Source organism: Phyllostomus hastatus, unplaced genomic scaffold, assembly GCF_019186645.2.
Source record: "Phyllostomus hastatus isolate PE091 unplaced genomic scaffold, TTU_PhHast_1.1 phas_contig_210, whole genome shotgun sequence".
In the NCBI taxonomy this organism is placed as follows: Eukaryota; Metazoa; Chordata; class Mammalia; order Chiroptera; family Phyllostomidae; genus Phyllostomus; species Phyllostomus hastatus.
Genome location: NW_025333737.1, coordinates 33,699,737 through 33,718,220, shown reverse-complemented (window position 1 = coordinate 33,718,220; position 18,484 = coordinate 33,699,737).

The window sequence follows — 18,484 nt, the reverse complement described above, 5'->3', positions numbered from 1 at the left end:
GGCCCTTCGCCTGCAGCGAAACGCAGAGGCTGGGGAGGGGCGGGCAGGGCGGGCCGGACCCGAGCAGGCCCAGGGCCGGGAGATGCTGGCCGCGTGAGCCGGAGAAGGGAGCCTGTGCCCTGTCTCCCCCGCAGCCAGGCCGGCGGGGAGCCCCGGGCCAGCCCTGAGCACGAGGCAGCTTGTGCACCGGGTTCCGAGCCCTGCGGCCAGCACGCGGGGGAGGGAGTCCACTAGGGCGAGCCTGTCTGCACAGATCAGATGGGCCCGAGGGCCTCCGCAGCCCTTGCTTTAGGACATTTGATGCCTCTCACATCCAAAGGCCCCCTTCCCCCAGATCTCCACCTTGAGCAAGTCTTTCAATGTCTCCGAGCCTTAGCATTCTCGTGGGGAAGATAAGGACGGAAGAGCCATAAACCTGCAGGCTTGGGAGGACCATAAAGCCCCTGTAATTCAACCGCCAGGGCTTGAACACCCACCGAACCTCTCCTGCCAAGAGGCGGTCTGCCCTCCAAGGCCAGGGGCCTCGCTCCCTCTCAGAGTCACACGGCGGCCAGCTTTACCCGCCATCAGCTCCACCAGAGTTCAAGTGGACTCTGTCTCCCTGAACTAAGTGTGATCGCTAAAAAATGAAGGAGACAATGTACATGAAGTTGCTTTGTAAACCAATGGTAACTATCTTCTTTTTTTTTTTTACTTTTTTTAAGATTTTATTTATTTATTTTTAGAGAGGGAAGGGAGGGAGAAAGAGAGAGAGAGAGAAACATCAATGTGCGGTTGCTGGGGGCTGTGGCCTGCAACCCAGGCATGTGCCCTGACTGGGAATCGAACCTGCAACACTTTGGTTCGCAGCCTGCGCTCAATCCACTGAGCTGCGCCAGCCAGGGCTTGTAACTATCTTCTTTAATCACGTGAGCAGATGACCAAGGGCCAGGAGAGGGAGACGTGGGGATCAGCCCAGGGAAGGTCCCAGAACGGCCTTGCTGTCGGAGCCCACCAGGGGATGGCCAGCCTCCCCTCCCCTGTCCTTCCCCAGCCCCCCCTCACCGCCAGGCTCAACAAGGGAAGAATGTCAGAGCAAGCGTCCCAAGGCCGGCACTAACCAGGATTCACTCAACCAACTACAGTCCCTGGAGCCCCTATTCCAGACATGTCTAGACGTAAAGGACGTACTATCCCTGCCCCCAGTCTATTAACCACTGAGACTCAAGGGGTTAAGTAACCTCACTAGGAAGTGACAAATACAAGATTCAAATACAAGGTTTGCCTGACTCCAAAGTCCATGCTTTTTCTTTTTAAAGATGTATTTGTTTATTTTTAGAGAGGTGGGAAGAGAGGGAGAAAAAGAGGAAGAGAAAGATCGATGTGTGAGAGAAATATTGGTTGCCTCGCACATGCTCCCAACGGGGGACCTGGCCCGCAACCCAGGCCTGTGCCCTGACTGGGAATCGAACTGGCGACCTCTCAGACCACGGGCCAGCAGCGCTGAGTCCCTGAGCCACACACAGGCAGGTTCCCACACGTTTTCATTCATCCAAAAAGTGCTTGCGGGCACTATGACATGACAGGCACTGAATCAAGTACTCAAACACGGGGAAGTTGCCCTGAACAGTGTTGCTCAGCCGGTGGGACACCAGTCTGCAAAGGAAAAGGTTGCCAGTTCGATTCCCGGTCAGGGCACATGCCTGGGTGGTGGTGGGGTTGGGCCCCTGGTCAGGGTGTGCACAACCGATGTTTCTTTCTCACGTCCATGTTTCTCTCCCCGGCTTTCTCCCCTCCCGCCCCTCTCTCTAAAAGTAAATAAAATCTTAACAAAAAAACATGGAAAAGTCACTAGCCTTGGAAGGATCCCTTGGTTATTGCCCCTGTCACCTACACCCCATGCTCAGCCCCATCCAGAACATTCATTTACTCCCGATTACAGCCTGCGAGAGAGCAGGCGGGAGGCGGGGGGAGGGACACTTCGGAGCTCCCGCCCTGTGCGTGGTGTTGTCTTGCATCGCGAGACTGAGCCCTCCCACCTCCTCGGCGGGGTAATGTGGCTGAGACGGCTTTGCCTAGCGAGCGCCGTGATTTCCTACCTCTGCAGCACGAGAACCCTGATTTAATCTCGAGGGGCAAGGTACCTAGCGAAAGACTAGGTTTTAAATCCTCTACTGCAATTAGCCGCAGCCATAAGACGAAGCTGTTATTTAACAAAATGTAGAGGAAGCCGCAGCGTGGGACTTCAGGAAAAGCTGCAAAAAAGGAAAAGCGATCCCTGAAGTGGGCCCATCGGGCCCTTTCCCTTGCTTGGAGCTCGGATAGAACGGCTGAAGTTTAAACAGACATCCTGGATCATGAAGGCAACTCAGAGGATGGAAAACCATGTGTTCAGAATAGCAGGGGGGAAAAATTAGGCTCCTGGGTCCCAGGTGATACCAAGGAAGGCCCTGGTTTCCCTGCCTCTGCCCAGGAGCAAGAAATAAACTTCCGTATTGCTTATTATTCCTGATCTCAGCCGCCAGCAGTCAGATGTGTGTGTGTTAACAGATACAGTAGTTGTTACCATCATCTCCATTAGGGCACTGAGGCTGACAGGTTGCCAAAACTGTTACAGGGTGCAGCCAAGAGGGAGGCCCCAAATAGGGATTTGGAATGGGGTCCAGAACTCAGGGTGTTCAGGAAATATTAGGATGTCCTCACCACCCCTCCCCGCCCCACAGGTGTGGGTTGGGGGAAGGGACACACGGAGCAGGGCCATTGAGAGCTGTTTCACATAGCAACAGCTTTGCAGCTAATCTGTGGGGTCATTTAACACATCTGTAACCTTTAACTGGTTATGTAGATATGGTAAATAGCTGTGGCCCTGCTCTGGGTCAGGGGGATGGAAGTAACTTCCCCACCAAGATGTAACTGGGGGGCAGGTCCCCCGAGTTACAGCGCCTGCGTGGGAGTTTGGAGAAGATTGGCTCCATGACATGGGGCTACGCCTGCCCAGACTCACGATGGCAGCCCAGTAAAGCTGGAAGGATAGGAGAGCACTGGCAAGTGTAGCCAATTGTGGGAGGAGTTGGAAATGGGGCTGCAGAGGAAGACTGGCGCAGGGATTTAAACCCAGACTCAGCAACCATTGGAGAGAGGACCACACGGCTGGGGCAGTGGAGAGAGAACCATTCAGCTTTGCCAGAGTGGGGACTCCCATGGCCATTGTGCAGGGAGAACCACGCAGGTTTTGCCAGAGTGGGGACTCCCATGGCCATTGTGCTGAGAGGATCACTCGGCTGTGGCAATAGAAAGGAGAGCCACGCGGCTATGGACATGTAAGAGAGAACCACGTGGCTTTGCCAGAGTGGGGACCCCCGCAGCTTTGGAAGGGGGAACCACCACCCGGCTTTAGCAGAGATCCCGGCGACACAGCTGATGGTGCCGGGAACCGAGGGAGGCCTACCAGCTGAGACGGATTACTGGGAAGAACCGGGGGCTGCCTGAGCCACGGACTTCTATTTCTTCCCCTGAGATACGGTACCCCAGACTGGGCAAAGCGGGGAAGGAAGGACTGTGTGTGTTTGTGGGTGTTTCAAAGGACTTTGGGATTTTGATGAAGACATTTGGTCACTACTTTAAGTCTATACAGAATTAAACAAACATTTCCTTTCCTTTTCACGAATCTCTGGCATTGAGAGACGTCTTTCCTCTGGCGGCGGACATAACGAACCTGAGGGGGTTCCTTTCAGTAATAGTATATATTGCCTTTGGCGCCCCCCCTTGTTGTTCTGTAACAAAACCCCACGGCTCAGTAAGGGAAAGAAACAGGATTTGAACTTGAATCTCATTCCAAAATTCCTGTTCCTCCCATCCCTTGGAAGAGCCTCTCTCGCTCCCAGTAATTCACGAGAAGGGAGAGGCATTACAGTCGAGTACAAACGACGACACGACCTTCATCTCCTTCTCATCTTAGAGACGCACGTCAGAGCAGACTGTCTTCCTCCCCACCTGTGCACCCTGGCAGGTAAATTAACCCCATAGCCGGCAGCAGATTCGTGTCTAATCTACCGCTTAACATCTCCGTCCAAGCCCCACAGCGCCAGGCTTTTCAGGGTTCACAGAAGAAGGTCGCTGAAACTCGTTCTCATGCAGACTTCACAGTGCGCTCTTCTCTAGGGAAAACTTGTGTTTATTCACTCCTTGGAGTTTTCTAGATGCCAGACAGTGGTGTTTGCAAATAAAGTCTTACAGTGCTTCTTCCTTTCCAACATGGATACCTCTCATTTCATTTTCTCGTTGTAGCACTAGCCAAAACCTCTTGTACTCTATGTTGAGTCAAAAAGGTGAGTCAACACGCTTGCTTTGTTCCTGATCCCACATGGAACACGCTCAGGCTTCCACCACCAGGTATGATGTTGTCTCCTGTGGGCTTTTTGTCGATGCCTTTTATCACGCTTAGGATGCTTCCTTCTACTCCAGGTTTATTGAACTGCATCACACATTTTGTAAATGATTTTTGTGTATATATTGAGATGATTGTGTGGTTTTCATCCTTTATTATACTAATATGGTATATTATATTGGTTTTGGGGGGGTTTAATTATATTTTGTTATGCTATAACAGTTGTCCCAATTTCTCCCCCTTTGCACCCCGCCACCCAGCACCCACCCCCACTCCCTCGGGCAATCCTCACACCATTGTCCATGTCCATGGCTCATGTGTGTAAGTTCTTTGGCTGCTCCATTTCCTGTACTGTGTACTTCGTACAGGAACTACCTGTATTTGTAACTACCTATTCATGCCCCTCAATCCCCTCTCCTCTTCACCCATTCTCCCACACCTCCTTCCCACCTGGCAATGATCAAAACACTCTCCGTATCCATGATTATCTCTGTTCTTCTTGTTTGCTTAGCTCATTTTTTTAGATTCAATTGTTGATAGATACGTATTTTTGCCCTTTTATTGTTCATAGTTTTCATCTTCTTTTTCTTACATAAGTCATTTTAATATTTCCACTACTACTACTTTGGTGGTGATGAACTCCTTTAGTTTTTTCTTGTCTGGGAAGCTCTTTACCTGCCCTTCAATTTTGAATATCTTTGCTGGGCAGAGCAATCGGGTATAGGTCCCTAGCCTGCAACGTTTCTTTTAAGAAATCAGCTGACAGTCTTATGAGAACTCTTTCTCTTGTTGCTTTTAAGATTCTATTTTTAACCCCTGGCATTTTAATTATAATATGTCTTGGAGTGGGCCTCTTTGCATCCACCTTGCTTGGGACTCTGTGATTCCCGGACTTGCATGTCTGTTCCCTTCACCAAATTAGGGAAGTTTTCTTTCATTATTTTTTCAAATAGATTTCTAATTTCTTGCTCTTTCTCTTCTCCTTCTGACACCCCTATGATGCAAATGTTGGATTGCTTGGAGATGTCCCAGAACCTGCTTATACTACCCTTGTTTATTTGGGTGCATTTTCCTTCTTGTTCGAATCGGGTCTTGGGGGGTGTTTTTTGCTTCCTTATGTTCCAAAAATCATTGATTTGATTCTTGGCTTCATCCACTCTACTGTTGTTTCCCTGTAAGTTGTTCTTTATTTCAATTAGTGTAACCTTCATTTCTGACTGGATCTTTTTTATGCTGTTGAGGTCTCACTATGTTCCTTGAACATCCAGAGTTCAGTGTTTTGAACTCTGAATCCGACAGATTGCTTATCTCCATTTTGTTTAGTTCTTTTTCTGGAGTTTTGATCTGTTCTTTCATTTGGGCCATGTTTCCTTGTCTCCTCACTTTGGCAGCATCCCTGTGACTGTTTCTGTGTATTGGGTAGAACTGCTATGACTCGCTGTCTTGGTAGTATGGCCTAATGTCATAGGTGTCCCGTAGGGTCCAACGGCACAGCCTCCCCTATCACCCAAGCTGGGTATTCGAGGTGTGCCCTTTGTGTGGGCTGAGTACACCCTCCTCTTATAGCTGAGCCTTCATTGCTATTTGCAGGCCAATGGGCGGGATTTGCCCAGTCCAATTAGCTGCAAGTCCTGGCTGTGACCACCATCAAGTTCTACTCTCCGTGGAGGATCAGCCTTGCAGGGGCAGGGTGGCCATGCTCCGACTTGGTCTATAGCTGTCCACTGGGTGTGCAGGCTCTGGGGTTTCCCAGTTGGTGCAGGCTAAGGTCAACCCTAACCTGTGTTCATCCCAGGGATACTCTGCATAAGCTATGAAGCCATCTGAGACGGCTGCTCCTAGTGCTGGGCTTGGAGATGCCCAGGTGAAGCCAAGCTGTGACTCCAGGCTGGCTGCTGCTAGTGCCAGACCTGGAGGCTCACTGAGACTGGCTGTTGCTTGTCTGAGAGGATTTAGGAAGGTGTGCAGCATGAGCCAAGACTTTTCTTCATATAGAAAAGTCTCTTCAACAGGTCGGGTGGGATGGAGCCTCAGGGGACCTCCAGGGCGGGGCAAACTGTGTTGACCAGGTTGATGGAGTCTCAGCTATGGCAGCTCCCCACAGGCTCTGTTGGGGGGAGGGTTCAGAAAAGGAACAATAGCCCCCACCCGCCTTTCTGCCTGGGAGAAAGCTGTTCCCCAGCTTCCCGCCTTGATGCCAGACACTTCAGTCCCCCCCTGTGGGCCACTAGTGCTTTCCAATCTGCTACCCCGGTGATGGGGTTCATAGACAGTGAGTCTGAGCAAGTCTGTGTGTGGGCTCTTTAAGGGGAACTGCTTTTGGCTCCAGAAGTGTCTTCCACTGACTGAGTCCCCACTGGGTTTTGCAGTCAGAAGCTATGGGGACTTACCTTCCTGGCACTAGAGCCCTGGGCCAGGTGGCCGGGGGTGGGGCTGGGACTCCTCACTCCCAAGATACCCCTCCCGAATGTGTATCCACCACATGCCGATGTGTGAGCGGCCCATTTCACGTCTCCGCCCCTCCTAAAATTGGGATGGATGTGGTTTCTTTAATTCTGTGGTTGTCAGACTTCCATTCAACTTGATTTCTGACCATTTTGAGTGATAACTGTTTTATATTTTAGTTGTAATTTTACTGTGGCCATGTAAGGACATGAGCCGTGTTTACCTCTGCCGCCATCTTAACCAGAAGTGCCTAATTGATTTCTGGATGTCAAAACAACCTTTCGTTCTTGAAATTAATCCTACATGGTCATAGTGTATAACATAGTATATAACATGGTATATAACTTTTTCATGTGATGTTGGATCCAGCTTATTAATATTTTATTGAGGATTTCTGCTTAAATATTGCTCTGTTGTTTCCTTGCGATGTCAAGAATATTGTACTGGAGATCCCCAAGACCGCCCCCGGTTTCAATGATTCACTAGAAGTCTCAAGACTCAGCACACAGTCACACTCATGATGATAATTTACTACAGAGAGACGATACAAAGTCAAGTCGGCAACGGGAAAGGGGCATGGGATTGAGTCCAGAGGAAACGTGAGTGCCGCTTCCCTGGGGCCCTCGCTCAGTGGAGTCAGAGGATGCTCTTAACTTTCCAGGAACAAACTGTGACAACATGTGTGAAACGTGACCACCCAGGGGAGCCCATCAGAGACCCAGTGCCCGGGGTTTTTCCTGAGAGGCAGATCACACAGGCGCCCTGTGCCTGACACACCCCCAAACCCCAGATTTCCAAAAGGGAAGTAAACATTTAGCATAAACCCTATTGTCGACAGCTGAGCTCAGGCACGGTGAGCCACTTGGATCGGTTAAGGTGCTGGGAACACTCCGGAACACTCCTGAACTCCACGTCACCAGAACCCAGCAAGGACCAACCTTGCCAGCAGGCCTTTCAAAGGATAGGAGTCAGGGCATCTACCTTAACTCTTCCCGGAACACGTGCATTTAAAACAAAATCCCAGGAAGTAATGCTTCATACAGAAAAACTAAATGCTAATGTTGGAGTTTAGCCTCAGGAGGGAGGGAGGTCTGAATGTCAGGATATTCTTAGTGCCCGAACCCACGCTCCTTCGGCTCACTCGGGTGTCTGCGCAAGGTCAAGCCTGAATCTCTCGAGTTGTTAAACGCGAGTGACAGGGAGTGACAGGAAAGGCCTTTCAGTCCATGCCATGCAGTGCTTAGGTAGGAATATTTTCCCTACACTGTAGGGAAAATGGCTTTTACAAGCCTTGTGATTGTGCAGCAATGCCAGCTGCTCCGCTCCCCACCCGAAGTGCACGAGTTCCATCCGTCACGGTCTGGGGTAGCCGCTGCGGGTCTGTCAAAGGGGGGGGGGCGGGGACAGGAAGGCACACACTCACCTGGCACGCTCTCCGCACACACTCACCTGGCACGCTCTCCGGCACCCGAGTGGCCTCCGGGCAGCACAATCCCGGCCCCACCGTCAGAGTGCTGTGGGCACTTCTTTAGCTCCCCAGCTAGAGCCAGAAGCTTGCAGGGTTACCGTCCCTGGTTGATTTTACTCAGCTTACGTCACAGACTGCCCCCCTAACCTCTAGTGCATACTACTGATGGTAATAAGAATGTTGATAGCTTAAATGCTTGTTAAGCACAAAGCATGGACTAAGCACCGTGTAAAGCAATTCCACATACTAACTTATCCTCCCGTCCGTCTGGTGCGCTGGTCCCAGGCCGCACACCGGACGGACGGCAGAGGTGGGGTACGATCCCGTGCACGAGGGCTCCAGAGCCGGCACCCTCGGTGGCCGGGCGACTGCGCTCCCCAGAGACAGCTCCGTGGCGGAAGGAAGGGGTTTCCCCTCCCTCCGGAGAGCCCATCACACTCTCTGACCTGCGCTGGTGTCGGGGTAGGACAGGATACTTCTTGAGGCTGACGTTTAGCGAGGACAAAGAACCAGGTAATATACGTACAAGTAACACACAAGTGGGCACACTTCTGGACAACAAAGTTCCTGTCGGTGGTACTGGCTTCCAGAGGACATCTCACAACGCGGGGGCACTCCTGGCGGTCACAGGAGCGTGGGCGCGCTGGCCTTCAGTGCAGGGCGCCAGCAATGTTCAATATCCGCAGTGGGCGGAACAGTCTACAGTGAATGAGCCTCACTTCTCATTCACTGGGGGGGTGGGGGTCCCCAGCACCCCCACTGACGAGCACTGCGCCATGAACTGGCCCTTGTGCTACGCTCCAGGGCTCCGGAAGCGAGAGGCAACAGGAGAGATCGCCTTGGGCTCACTGCTTTTGCAGCCTTGCCTTACACATCTCGAGATTTTGGAAGCACCTGCCAGGCGAGCATATGGCCCGAACCTGCTCCTCAGCCCCGACGTCCAGATCGATCTCCAAGGCACGGACGGGAGCCAGACCCGGGCCCACGGGCTAATTGTCCAACAAGACACTCGGCTGCATCCTGGCCCCAGCGACGAGCAGGCCGAGGGCAGTGCCAGCGGATTCTTGGACTAAGCAGTTGGGAAATGCCGAGAGAGGCTCAGGAGGAGAGAGACCGCGGCCATCGCTCACTGTCACTGTCATCAGCTCAGCTCGGTCCTGTGGCGTCGAGGACTCCGCAGAGCCGAGAGGACGGCAGGTCAGGTCGTGGGCAACCCGCTCTCGCCATCTGTGGTCCCCGGGAACGTATCTGCGCCCTGGCGCTTCCCTGCTCTCTGTCCTCAAACGCACGTCCCTCCGTGGAGGCCCCCACTCAGGTCCCCAGATCCCCTTTCTAGAGAAAGGCTGGTCTTTATGAAATCACAGAGGAGCAGTGTCGTGAAGAGACAACAATCAAGGTTATGCTGCAAGGCAACCTTTATCAATACGTAGCTCAACACGTTTGTTTTACACCAAAGCAGTAAACCAGCGGTCTTCCGAACGCTGAAACCCCGACCCTCCGGCCTCTCCTCCCTGTGCCTCGACACCCGGGAAAAGTGCGACTGAAGATTAAGCCTACCGTATTTTGCCATGTGTAATGTGCACCCACATTTCTGGCCCAAACTTTCAGGGGAAAAAATCTTTTCATGTTAATTTTTTAATTCAATTTTTTATCTATTTCTATTTAGATACTTGGTTTGTGTATTATAAAGGAATTTTAGCATTTATTTTTGAACGTATATGGTATGATGAATTTTCTGTGATAATTACCAAACACAGGAACAGATACAAAAGGTATTTCGGGTACTGCCCATGTATAATGTGCATCCTTCTTTTCCCCTCAAAGATTGGGGCAAAAAAGTGCACGTCATACACGGCAAAATACGGTAATTCCTGAGACACTCGACTTCCTCCTTGATAAGCTTAAAGACCACGATGTAAAATAGGATAAGGAAAGCAAGACCATTTCTGGAGCCAGTGGTGATGTCCTTAATGATTGCATCCCTGTTCCCCTAGATCTCCTTGACGATTATATAGGCAGCTGTAAAGGAAGAGTGAGTGAATGGGTGGTTACAAGGCCTTAATGCTCAGAGACATTAAAGTGAATTATGTTCGAGAGCCAAAACCCTGAGCGGGTAGTGGCACTGTGGGAGGCTGGGAGGGCAGTAATGTATGACTACCAGACAAGCTCAAAACATAAAACAATCGTGATGGCGCCAATAAAACGATCTCAAAGAAACAGTTATTGTTATGGAAAGGACTATTTTAAAAAGGCAGGTGAGAAACAGACTATTAGGAGAACAGCAGATGGAGGATAATGATTCTTGGCTCATGATACTTTAACCAAAACTGAGAGGTTTATGAAACAAATCTAGGACATAGGGTTGTTTTTTTTTTAAGGGAGCTGTCATGAAGTTTTTACATACTTAAAAGTTGGCTATTATCTAAAAGAGAAAAAAATTATTTACATTAAAGATGGGTCTGGCCCTGGCCAGGGTGGCTCAGTTGTTTGGAGCGTCATCCCATAACCAAAAGGTTGCAGGTTTGATTCCCAGTCAGGGCACATACCTAGGTTGTGGGTTCGATCCCCCGTCCAATCATGTTCAATACCCGATCTGGGGGCACACGGGAGGCAACCAATTGATGTCTCTCTCTCTCATATCAATGTTTCTCTCTCTCCCTTTCTCTCTCTTTCAAAGAACAAGGAAAAAAAATGTCCTTGGATGAAGATAAAAAAAATAGATAGGTCCGGCAGTTACAGCACATGGCAGACTAAGATGACATGGACAGCCCTCCACCTCTACCGCAGTTCACAAACACAGAAAAATGCCAGATAACCCTGACTGGTGTGGCTCAGTGGATTGATCACCGGACTGCAAAGCAAAGGGTCACCAGTTCGATTCCCAGTCAGGGCACATGCCTGGGTTGCAGGCCAGGTCCCCAACGGGGTGGGGGTGGGGGACCACGGGAGAAGCAACCACACATTGATGTTTCCCTTCCTCTCTTTCTCCATCTCTAAAAATAAATAAGTAATCTTTTAAAAAATAAAAAAAAAATAAAATGCTTTAAAAAAAGAAAAATGCCACATAAAATGCAGCCCATTTGAAACTACATGGCTCATTATGAGATACTACTTCACACTCATTTGAATAGCTATTATCAAAAAAATAAATAAATAAAAAACAGGAAATTAGTGCTGGTAAGGATGCGGAGAAATTAGAACCTTTATGCACTACCAATAGGTATGCAAACTGAATGGCGGTTTCTTTAAAAATTAGAAGAGCACCATACGATCCAACAATTCCCATTCTGGGTACATACTAAAAAAAAAAAGGAAAAGCAGGGACACGAACAGACATTCATGTACACACGTTCACAGCAGCATCACTCACGGCTGCCGAACAGCAGAAGCCACCCAAGTGCCCACCGACAGATGGACAGACGGACACAATGTGGGTCTCACACCAACGATGGAAGATTACCCAGTCTCCAAGAAGGAAGGACATTCAAGCACTCGCCACAACACGGATGAACCCTGAAGTCGTCATGCTAAGTAAAACAAGCCGATCACAGGAGGACAAATATGACATGACTCTACTCAGCGGTCAAACTCACAGAAGGGAGAACGTCAGTCGACAGAAAATGCGGGGAGAGCCGAAGGGGGCGTTCCTGTCCAGTAAGTGCACGTTTCAGTTTTGAAAGAAAAAAGCGCCTGAGACGGAGGTGGTGATGGTTGCCCAGCAGTGCGCATGCACTTACAGCCACTGAGCTGTACACTTCGGAGGCTTGAAAAGATAAATTTTGCTACATATATTTTACACAATTTAAATAAACTAATAAACAGCAAAAAGACAAAAACTTACGTGGCTGAACTTAAAAGAGAGAAAGGAAGGTTTTCCTTCAGAGGAAAATGAAACAGAACGATCAAGGGAACACGGGAAACCAGACACACGACCCCGTCTGCTGCCAGCTGTTCCCGCCCGCACAGACACAGCCACACTGGAAGGAAGGAGGGGACACCGGGCCCGGAGTGACGCGGGAGCCGTGGGAAAGCCGCCGCTACTCGAGGCTGCACGAGCCGCGCCCACCCGCGAAGCGCAGCAGCGAGGCCCCTCGCTCTGCTCAGGGCTCCCACGGGAACGGACACCCAGAGGCTGCGTCACGCGCAGACGCAGATAAATGATGTGCGCTCCCTGAGTTTTTAAAGAGGTGACCATGGGTCCCATGTTCTATAAATCACGGATGACGGTGCAAATTGGTATGCACCGCCCCATCCCCCCCACGCAGAGGCATTTGGCAACACTGCTGTCAAAATGGCAAAGGACATACAACAGCAGAAGACAAGAGAACAGCATCTTCGACGCGCTACGAGAAAGCAACGCTCCCCGCCCGGTGAGCCGACCACTGGGCAGGGCGCGGGGAAGACGCTTCTTGGAGGGAAGCGGACCTGAGACGACGACAGATGAGGCCTGAAGACACACTTGGGAGAGGAAAGAAACGCGAACCCATTTAGAAGAAGACAGCCGCAAGGAAGAATGATTAACAAATGGATACACATATGGAAATCGTAAACAGAAACTAGCTCTATAGATAGAACAATAATAATTATTATTACAACTAATTTAGGGGACATAAAAAATAAAATGAAACCAAAATGTTGAAGGAAATGTAAAACAAAAGGGAATGATTATATTTAAACTGTTTTAAAGACAGTTGTTAGGGAGGAGCAGAGAGTAATGAACTATATTAAGTATGCAAGTTAAAATTTTTAAAGTAGTAATAAGAGATATACCATGTCCAAACTAGCAGAGAAAAAAGGGGTAATGAACAAAATTTTAAAATTGGATCAAACCAATGGAAAGTAATAAAAGGAGAAAAAGCATAAAAAAGAGGAATAAACAGAAAGTATCCAAATTATACAGTAGAAGTAAATTCGCTGTATCAGGAATCATTAAAAATTAACTAAACTTACCAGTTAAAAAGATGTTTGACTAGATTTTTAAAAATAATAAAAATCTAGCTATAGACTGTTTTTAAAGACATATGTAACACCTAAAATCAAACATAAAAGATGCAAAACGATACACTAAAACATTTCATCCTCTCCCAACCCCCACCCCATCAGCCCCGCCCTACCTAAAAGAGCCAGGACCACTGGAGTATTAGCAAACTTTGACTTTAAGGGAGAAGCAGCATTTTATAGAGGGCTTCTAGAAAAATATAAATTATCAAGACAGACTCAAAAAGGAAAACTCAAGACCTAAGCAGTGAAGAACATTGAATCAGCACCTATCAAAACTCTATCCCTCCCATTTAAAAAATGACTAGGCCAAGACAAAGCTGACAAGCAAGATACAACCCTCCCTCTTACAGACTCGGACGGTGGCAAAGAAAAGGAAAAAAGGACCCCTCCCCCCAACTCATTCTGGGAAGCTAGGATGTCACTGACATCAGAACTATCCAAGGACAATAGAACAAGTAAAACTGTAAGGCCCATCCCACTTACAAACACATGCAAAACACTAAATAAATATTGGCATCAAGTCCAGCAACGTAGTGAATATAAAAAGTTAATATGATATTTTATCAAACTGAAAATGTCACTGATTATAAGATACACCATTAGTTTATACACGGACAAAGAAAAATGTTGTCACTTCAACCGTAACATAATGCTTTCTTACCACTCATACATTTTATTTTATAGTTACTGGAGAAGTTTTTTAGACTGGCTCACACACAGATTGTTAATCAACTATCACTCTCATGCATTCATAACAAGGAAAATACAAACAAAACAAGTAAGATCTTTACTTTTATAGTTCCAACTCTTCTTAATCACTTTTCAACTCGGAGTTTTTGATACTCCTTCTTGCCATCAAGAAGCGGTAATGTGCCCTGGCTGACATAGTTCAGTGGATTGAGCGTGGGCTGCAAACCAGGCATCGCAGGTTCAAGTCCCATCGCAGGTACATGCCTCGGTTGCAGGCCATGACCCCCAGCAACCGCACATTGATGTTTCTCTCTCTCTCTCTCTCCCTTCCCCCGCCTAAAAAATAAATAAATAAAATCTTAAAAAAAAAAGAAGTGGTAGTGTTAACGGTTCATGGAAGAGTCTTGACCATTCTCTCTGTTATTTCCCTCTAAACCACTGACACATATTCTGAAAGTTTTGATGCTGAAATTGTCTTCAACTTACCAGAAGATAGCAATAAGAAGTTTTCAGGCAACTACCAAGATTCATAACCCTTCCTCAAATGGTTACAGACCAAAACATAAGGGATTACAAGTGGCCAAGTCGGAACAAAAGCAATTAGAAGGTGCCATTGACTCTAAACCACACTCCAAGTACAGGCAGACCACGTGAAAAACCTGCGCCTCAAAGTCAAATACAGCACACACAATCCAATAGGGTTCATCTCAGGAAGGCGAGAATACTTTGACATTAGAAAATAGGAAAGTAGGTTATCACATTAGCAGGCTAAAGAAAAAAACCTCAACATATGAAGAAAAGCATTTGATAAAATTCTACAATCATAACTTTTTAAAAAAACTCTTAGCAAAACAGAAGTAGGAGTAAACAACTGTATGTAGCTAGCTATCTGCCAACATTTCACAGGCACAAGACAAAACAGTAAAATACTAGAAACATCCCCTTGAAAGGCAAGAACAGGATAAAAGCGACTGCCATTTATACAAAAAGTCGTAGCCAACTCAGTAAAATAGGAAAACAATAGAAATAGTACAAGAAAAAAGAACTGAACTATGTATCAACCCAAGTATTCTAAAATAATCTATACACAAAATATTACACTCTAAGAGAGTTCGGCAAGGCTGTGTAATAAAAAAAAAAAGTCAATATATAAAACTCCACTAGAGTGTCTATGGTACAGCAACAAATAATTGGAAAATTCAGTTTTGCCCTGGCTGGTATGGGTCAGTGGGTTGAGCACCAGCCTGAGATCCAAAGGGTTGCCAGTTCGATGCCCAGTCAGGGCACATGCCTGGGTCGCTGGCTACGGCCCCAGTAAGATGCGCACAAGAGGCAACCACACACTGATGTTTCCTCTCCCTCTCTTTCTCCCTCCCTTCCCCTTTGTCTAAAATAAATAAATAAAATCTTTAAAAATATAAAAATAAAAAAGTTTTATTAAAAATTCTATTCATAATAGCTTCTAAATCAAGATACACAGAAATAAATCTAACCAAAGATAAAATGCATATTTACAGGAAATGTTTAACACTTTAGGAAAATAAAACATTTACTAATAAAAAGAAATTGAGGTACTTAGTAAGACATAAATGAAGTGATATAAGATATTTATGAGTGGGAGGAATAAACATATATAAATAAGAATATATATAGTCATTTCTACCTAAAATAATTTATAAAATCACTGCAATTCTTAACAAAATACAGAGCTCAACAAGCGGATCCTAAAATTTAAATGAAAAAGAGATACAATGAGATCCAGGGGCAGCCAAAACGATTGTAAAGTCAATGAAAACAGGGTTGGGGGAACCACATATCAAGACATTTTATATCGCCCTGGCTGGTGTGGCTCAGTGGACTGAGTGCTGGCCGGCAAACCAAAGGGTCACCAGTTCGATTCCCAGTCAGGGCACATGCCTGGCTTGCAGGACAAGTCCCCATTTGGGGGCAGGGCGTGCAAATGACAACTACGCATTGATGTTTCTCTCCCCCTCTCTTCCCCTCTGTCTAAAAATAATCTACCAAACCAACAGAACAATACCCAAACCAGAAACGAACACAGATAAAGAAAATGGGATCAATCCAGTGGAATGCAGCAGAGTTCGGTATACGACAGAGGTGGTAGCACAAACGGTGGGTATGAGAACACTTGGTTAGCGTATGAGGAAAAAGTTCGATCCACGACACACATCGTACACAAAAAAAGCTGAAGGAGTTCATCACCACCAGACCGATGATATTCCAAGAAATGTTAAAGGGTCTTCTTCAAGAAAAAAAAAATCAAAAGTATGAATAATACGATGGCAACAAATACACATCTGTCAGCGTTACTCTAGACGATGACGTCCTGCCGTCCGCAACAGCACGGGCGGGCGTGAGGGCACCGCGCTGACCAAAATCGGCCAGACGGAGGGGCCGGACGCCCTGTGCGTCCCTCCCACGCGGACCCCAGAAAACCGAACAGACACCAGAGCAGGAACAGACGCACACGGAGCAGCTGGGGAGGTGGGTGAAGAAGGTGAGGGATTAAGAGGTACAAACTGGTAGTTACAAAATAGTTACGGGGCTGTAAAGTACAGCATGGGTGATACAGTCAATAATATGGTATAAATAAAGTGAGGCAAAATTAGTAACCAGAAGACCCATTGATGGATAAATATAGTACAGAAATACACTGGCACACTCGAAGGGAATGAACGGTAAGTCTCAAAACTCTATGTTAAGACGGAAATAAAAGCAGCGAAAGTATATACTTTTTATACATTTTAAAAACCCAAAAAGAATCCTTTTTGTGTTTTTACAGGCATATGCATACGTACTAAAAAAAAGTCTTTAAGTACATGGGGACGACACACAGGCAGTCTTCGTCTAAGGGGAGGAAGCGTGGGGAGAGAACATGAGGGGCCTGGCTGGGGGCGGGGGGCAATATAACAACATCTGTCCTCTTTAGTCTCTTTGAAGAAAATCGGAAGCAATGTGACAATGTTACCATTTGTCTACACTAGGTGCAGGACACAAAGGTGTTTATTATCTTTGTCCTTTCAGTGCACTGAAAATGTTTCATAAGATAAACACTGCACACAGAAAAGGTCTGGCAGTGCGCAGGGTACGCCTGTTTTCAAATGAGGATAGAGGCTAGAAAAGGAACTGTTTGCTTACAATGGAAAATACTGCCCTGGCTGGCGTAGCTCAGTGGATTGAGTGTGGGCTGCGAACCAACGCATTGCAGGTTCGATTCCTCAGCCAGGGCACATGCCTGGGTTGCAGGCCACAGCCCCCAGCAACCGCACATTGATGTCTCTCTCTCTCTCTCTTTCTCCCTCCCTTCCCTCTCTAAAAATCAATAAATAAAATCTTTAAAAAAAAAAAGAAAGAAAATACTGAAAATAGAATTAGTTAAAAACATTGCAAAGTAGTCATATAATGAAATGTCATGTAACCACAAAAAAAAGTTAAAGCTCAGAAACAGGGTTATTAACCCGAAAAGATGCTGACAACACACTATGTGGGGGGAGGAAAGGCTGTAAGATAAGAGCTTTTCAACGGAAGCATTGAACGGTTAAACAGATCTCTCCTGTCTGCGCTGAGCAGGCCCAGGTGCCACTGATGCCCCTGCCCCATTTTAGTCTCTCCTCAGTCTGCACCCATGAAAGGAGTTAACTATGAGCAGCCTAATAACAGTAAAAAGCACAATAGATGAATTCTAGTGTTTTGAGTGAGAAAGACATTGTTGCAATATTGACATTGGAACTGCTGCATTTGAAGCCGAAGACAATCACTTCCCAGTGTTGGCGCCAACGAGGCCCCCCTTTCCGGGCGAGAACTGGCTGTGGAGCCAGCCAATGAGAAAGCTGGCAGAGCTGGCAGCGTAGCATGAGCTGCCAATCACATGCACCAAAGCGCCAGGCGAACAATAATAAACTGTGCGTAAAATAAACTGTCAGGTGCCCATGAAACCCGGAGGTGTGCTCGCAAAGGGATGTCGTATTTATAGAAGGAGAGAACGGCAGCAGGAAGTTGCTGAAGGAATTCTGAGGGGATAAAGCGTTTGCCCTGTTACATTTATACCCTCTGATAAATTAGAAATTGACCTGGGTCCTCTAAAACTGTGCTCCACTATTTTGTTCATTCAAGTTGTCCAAAGCGCCTAAGAAGAATAATACCATGTTCTATGTAAACTTCAACAGCATCCTAAAGAAAAACTGTCTCTTCCACTCACAACGCTTTTGACCCTAAACGTGTGGGGGTCTTCCCACACGAACTGGCTGTCCAGCTCTCCAGGTATGAACTGGTGTCCCCCAGTTCAGTTGTGACACTGATGACCTGGAGTTAGTGCGGACCCCACGGGTCAAGGGCTCGGTCCCACAAGACTGCCACCCACTTCAAACGACACTTCAAAGCCCCCACGTTACTCCTACTTCTATGCAACTTGGCTGCAAATCAGGCTCCCGTGACCCCTTCCCTCCAGTCTGATAACTTGCTATAACAGCTCGTAGGACTCAGGGCACCACTAA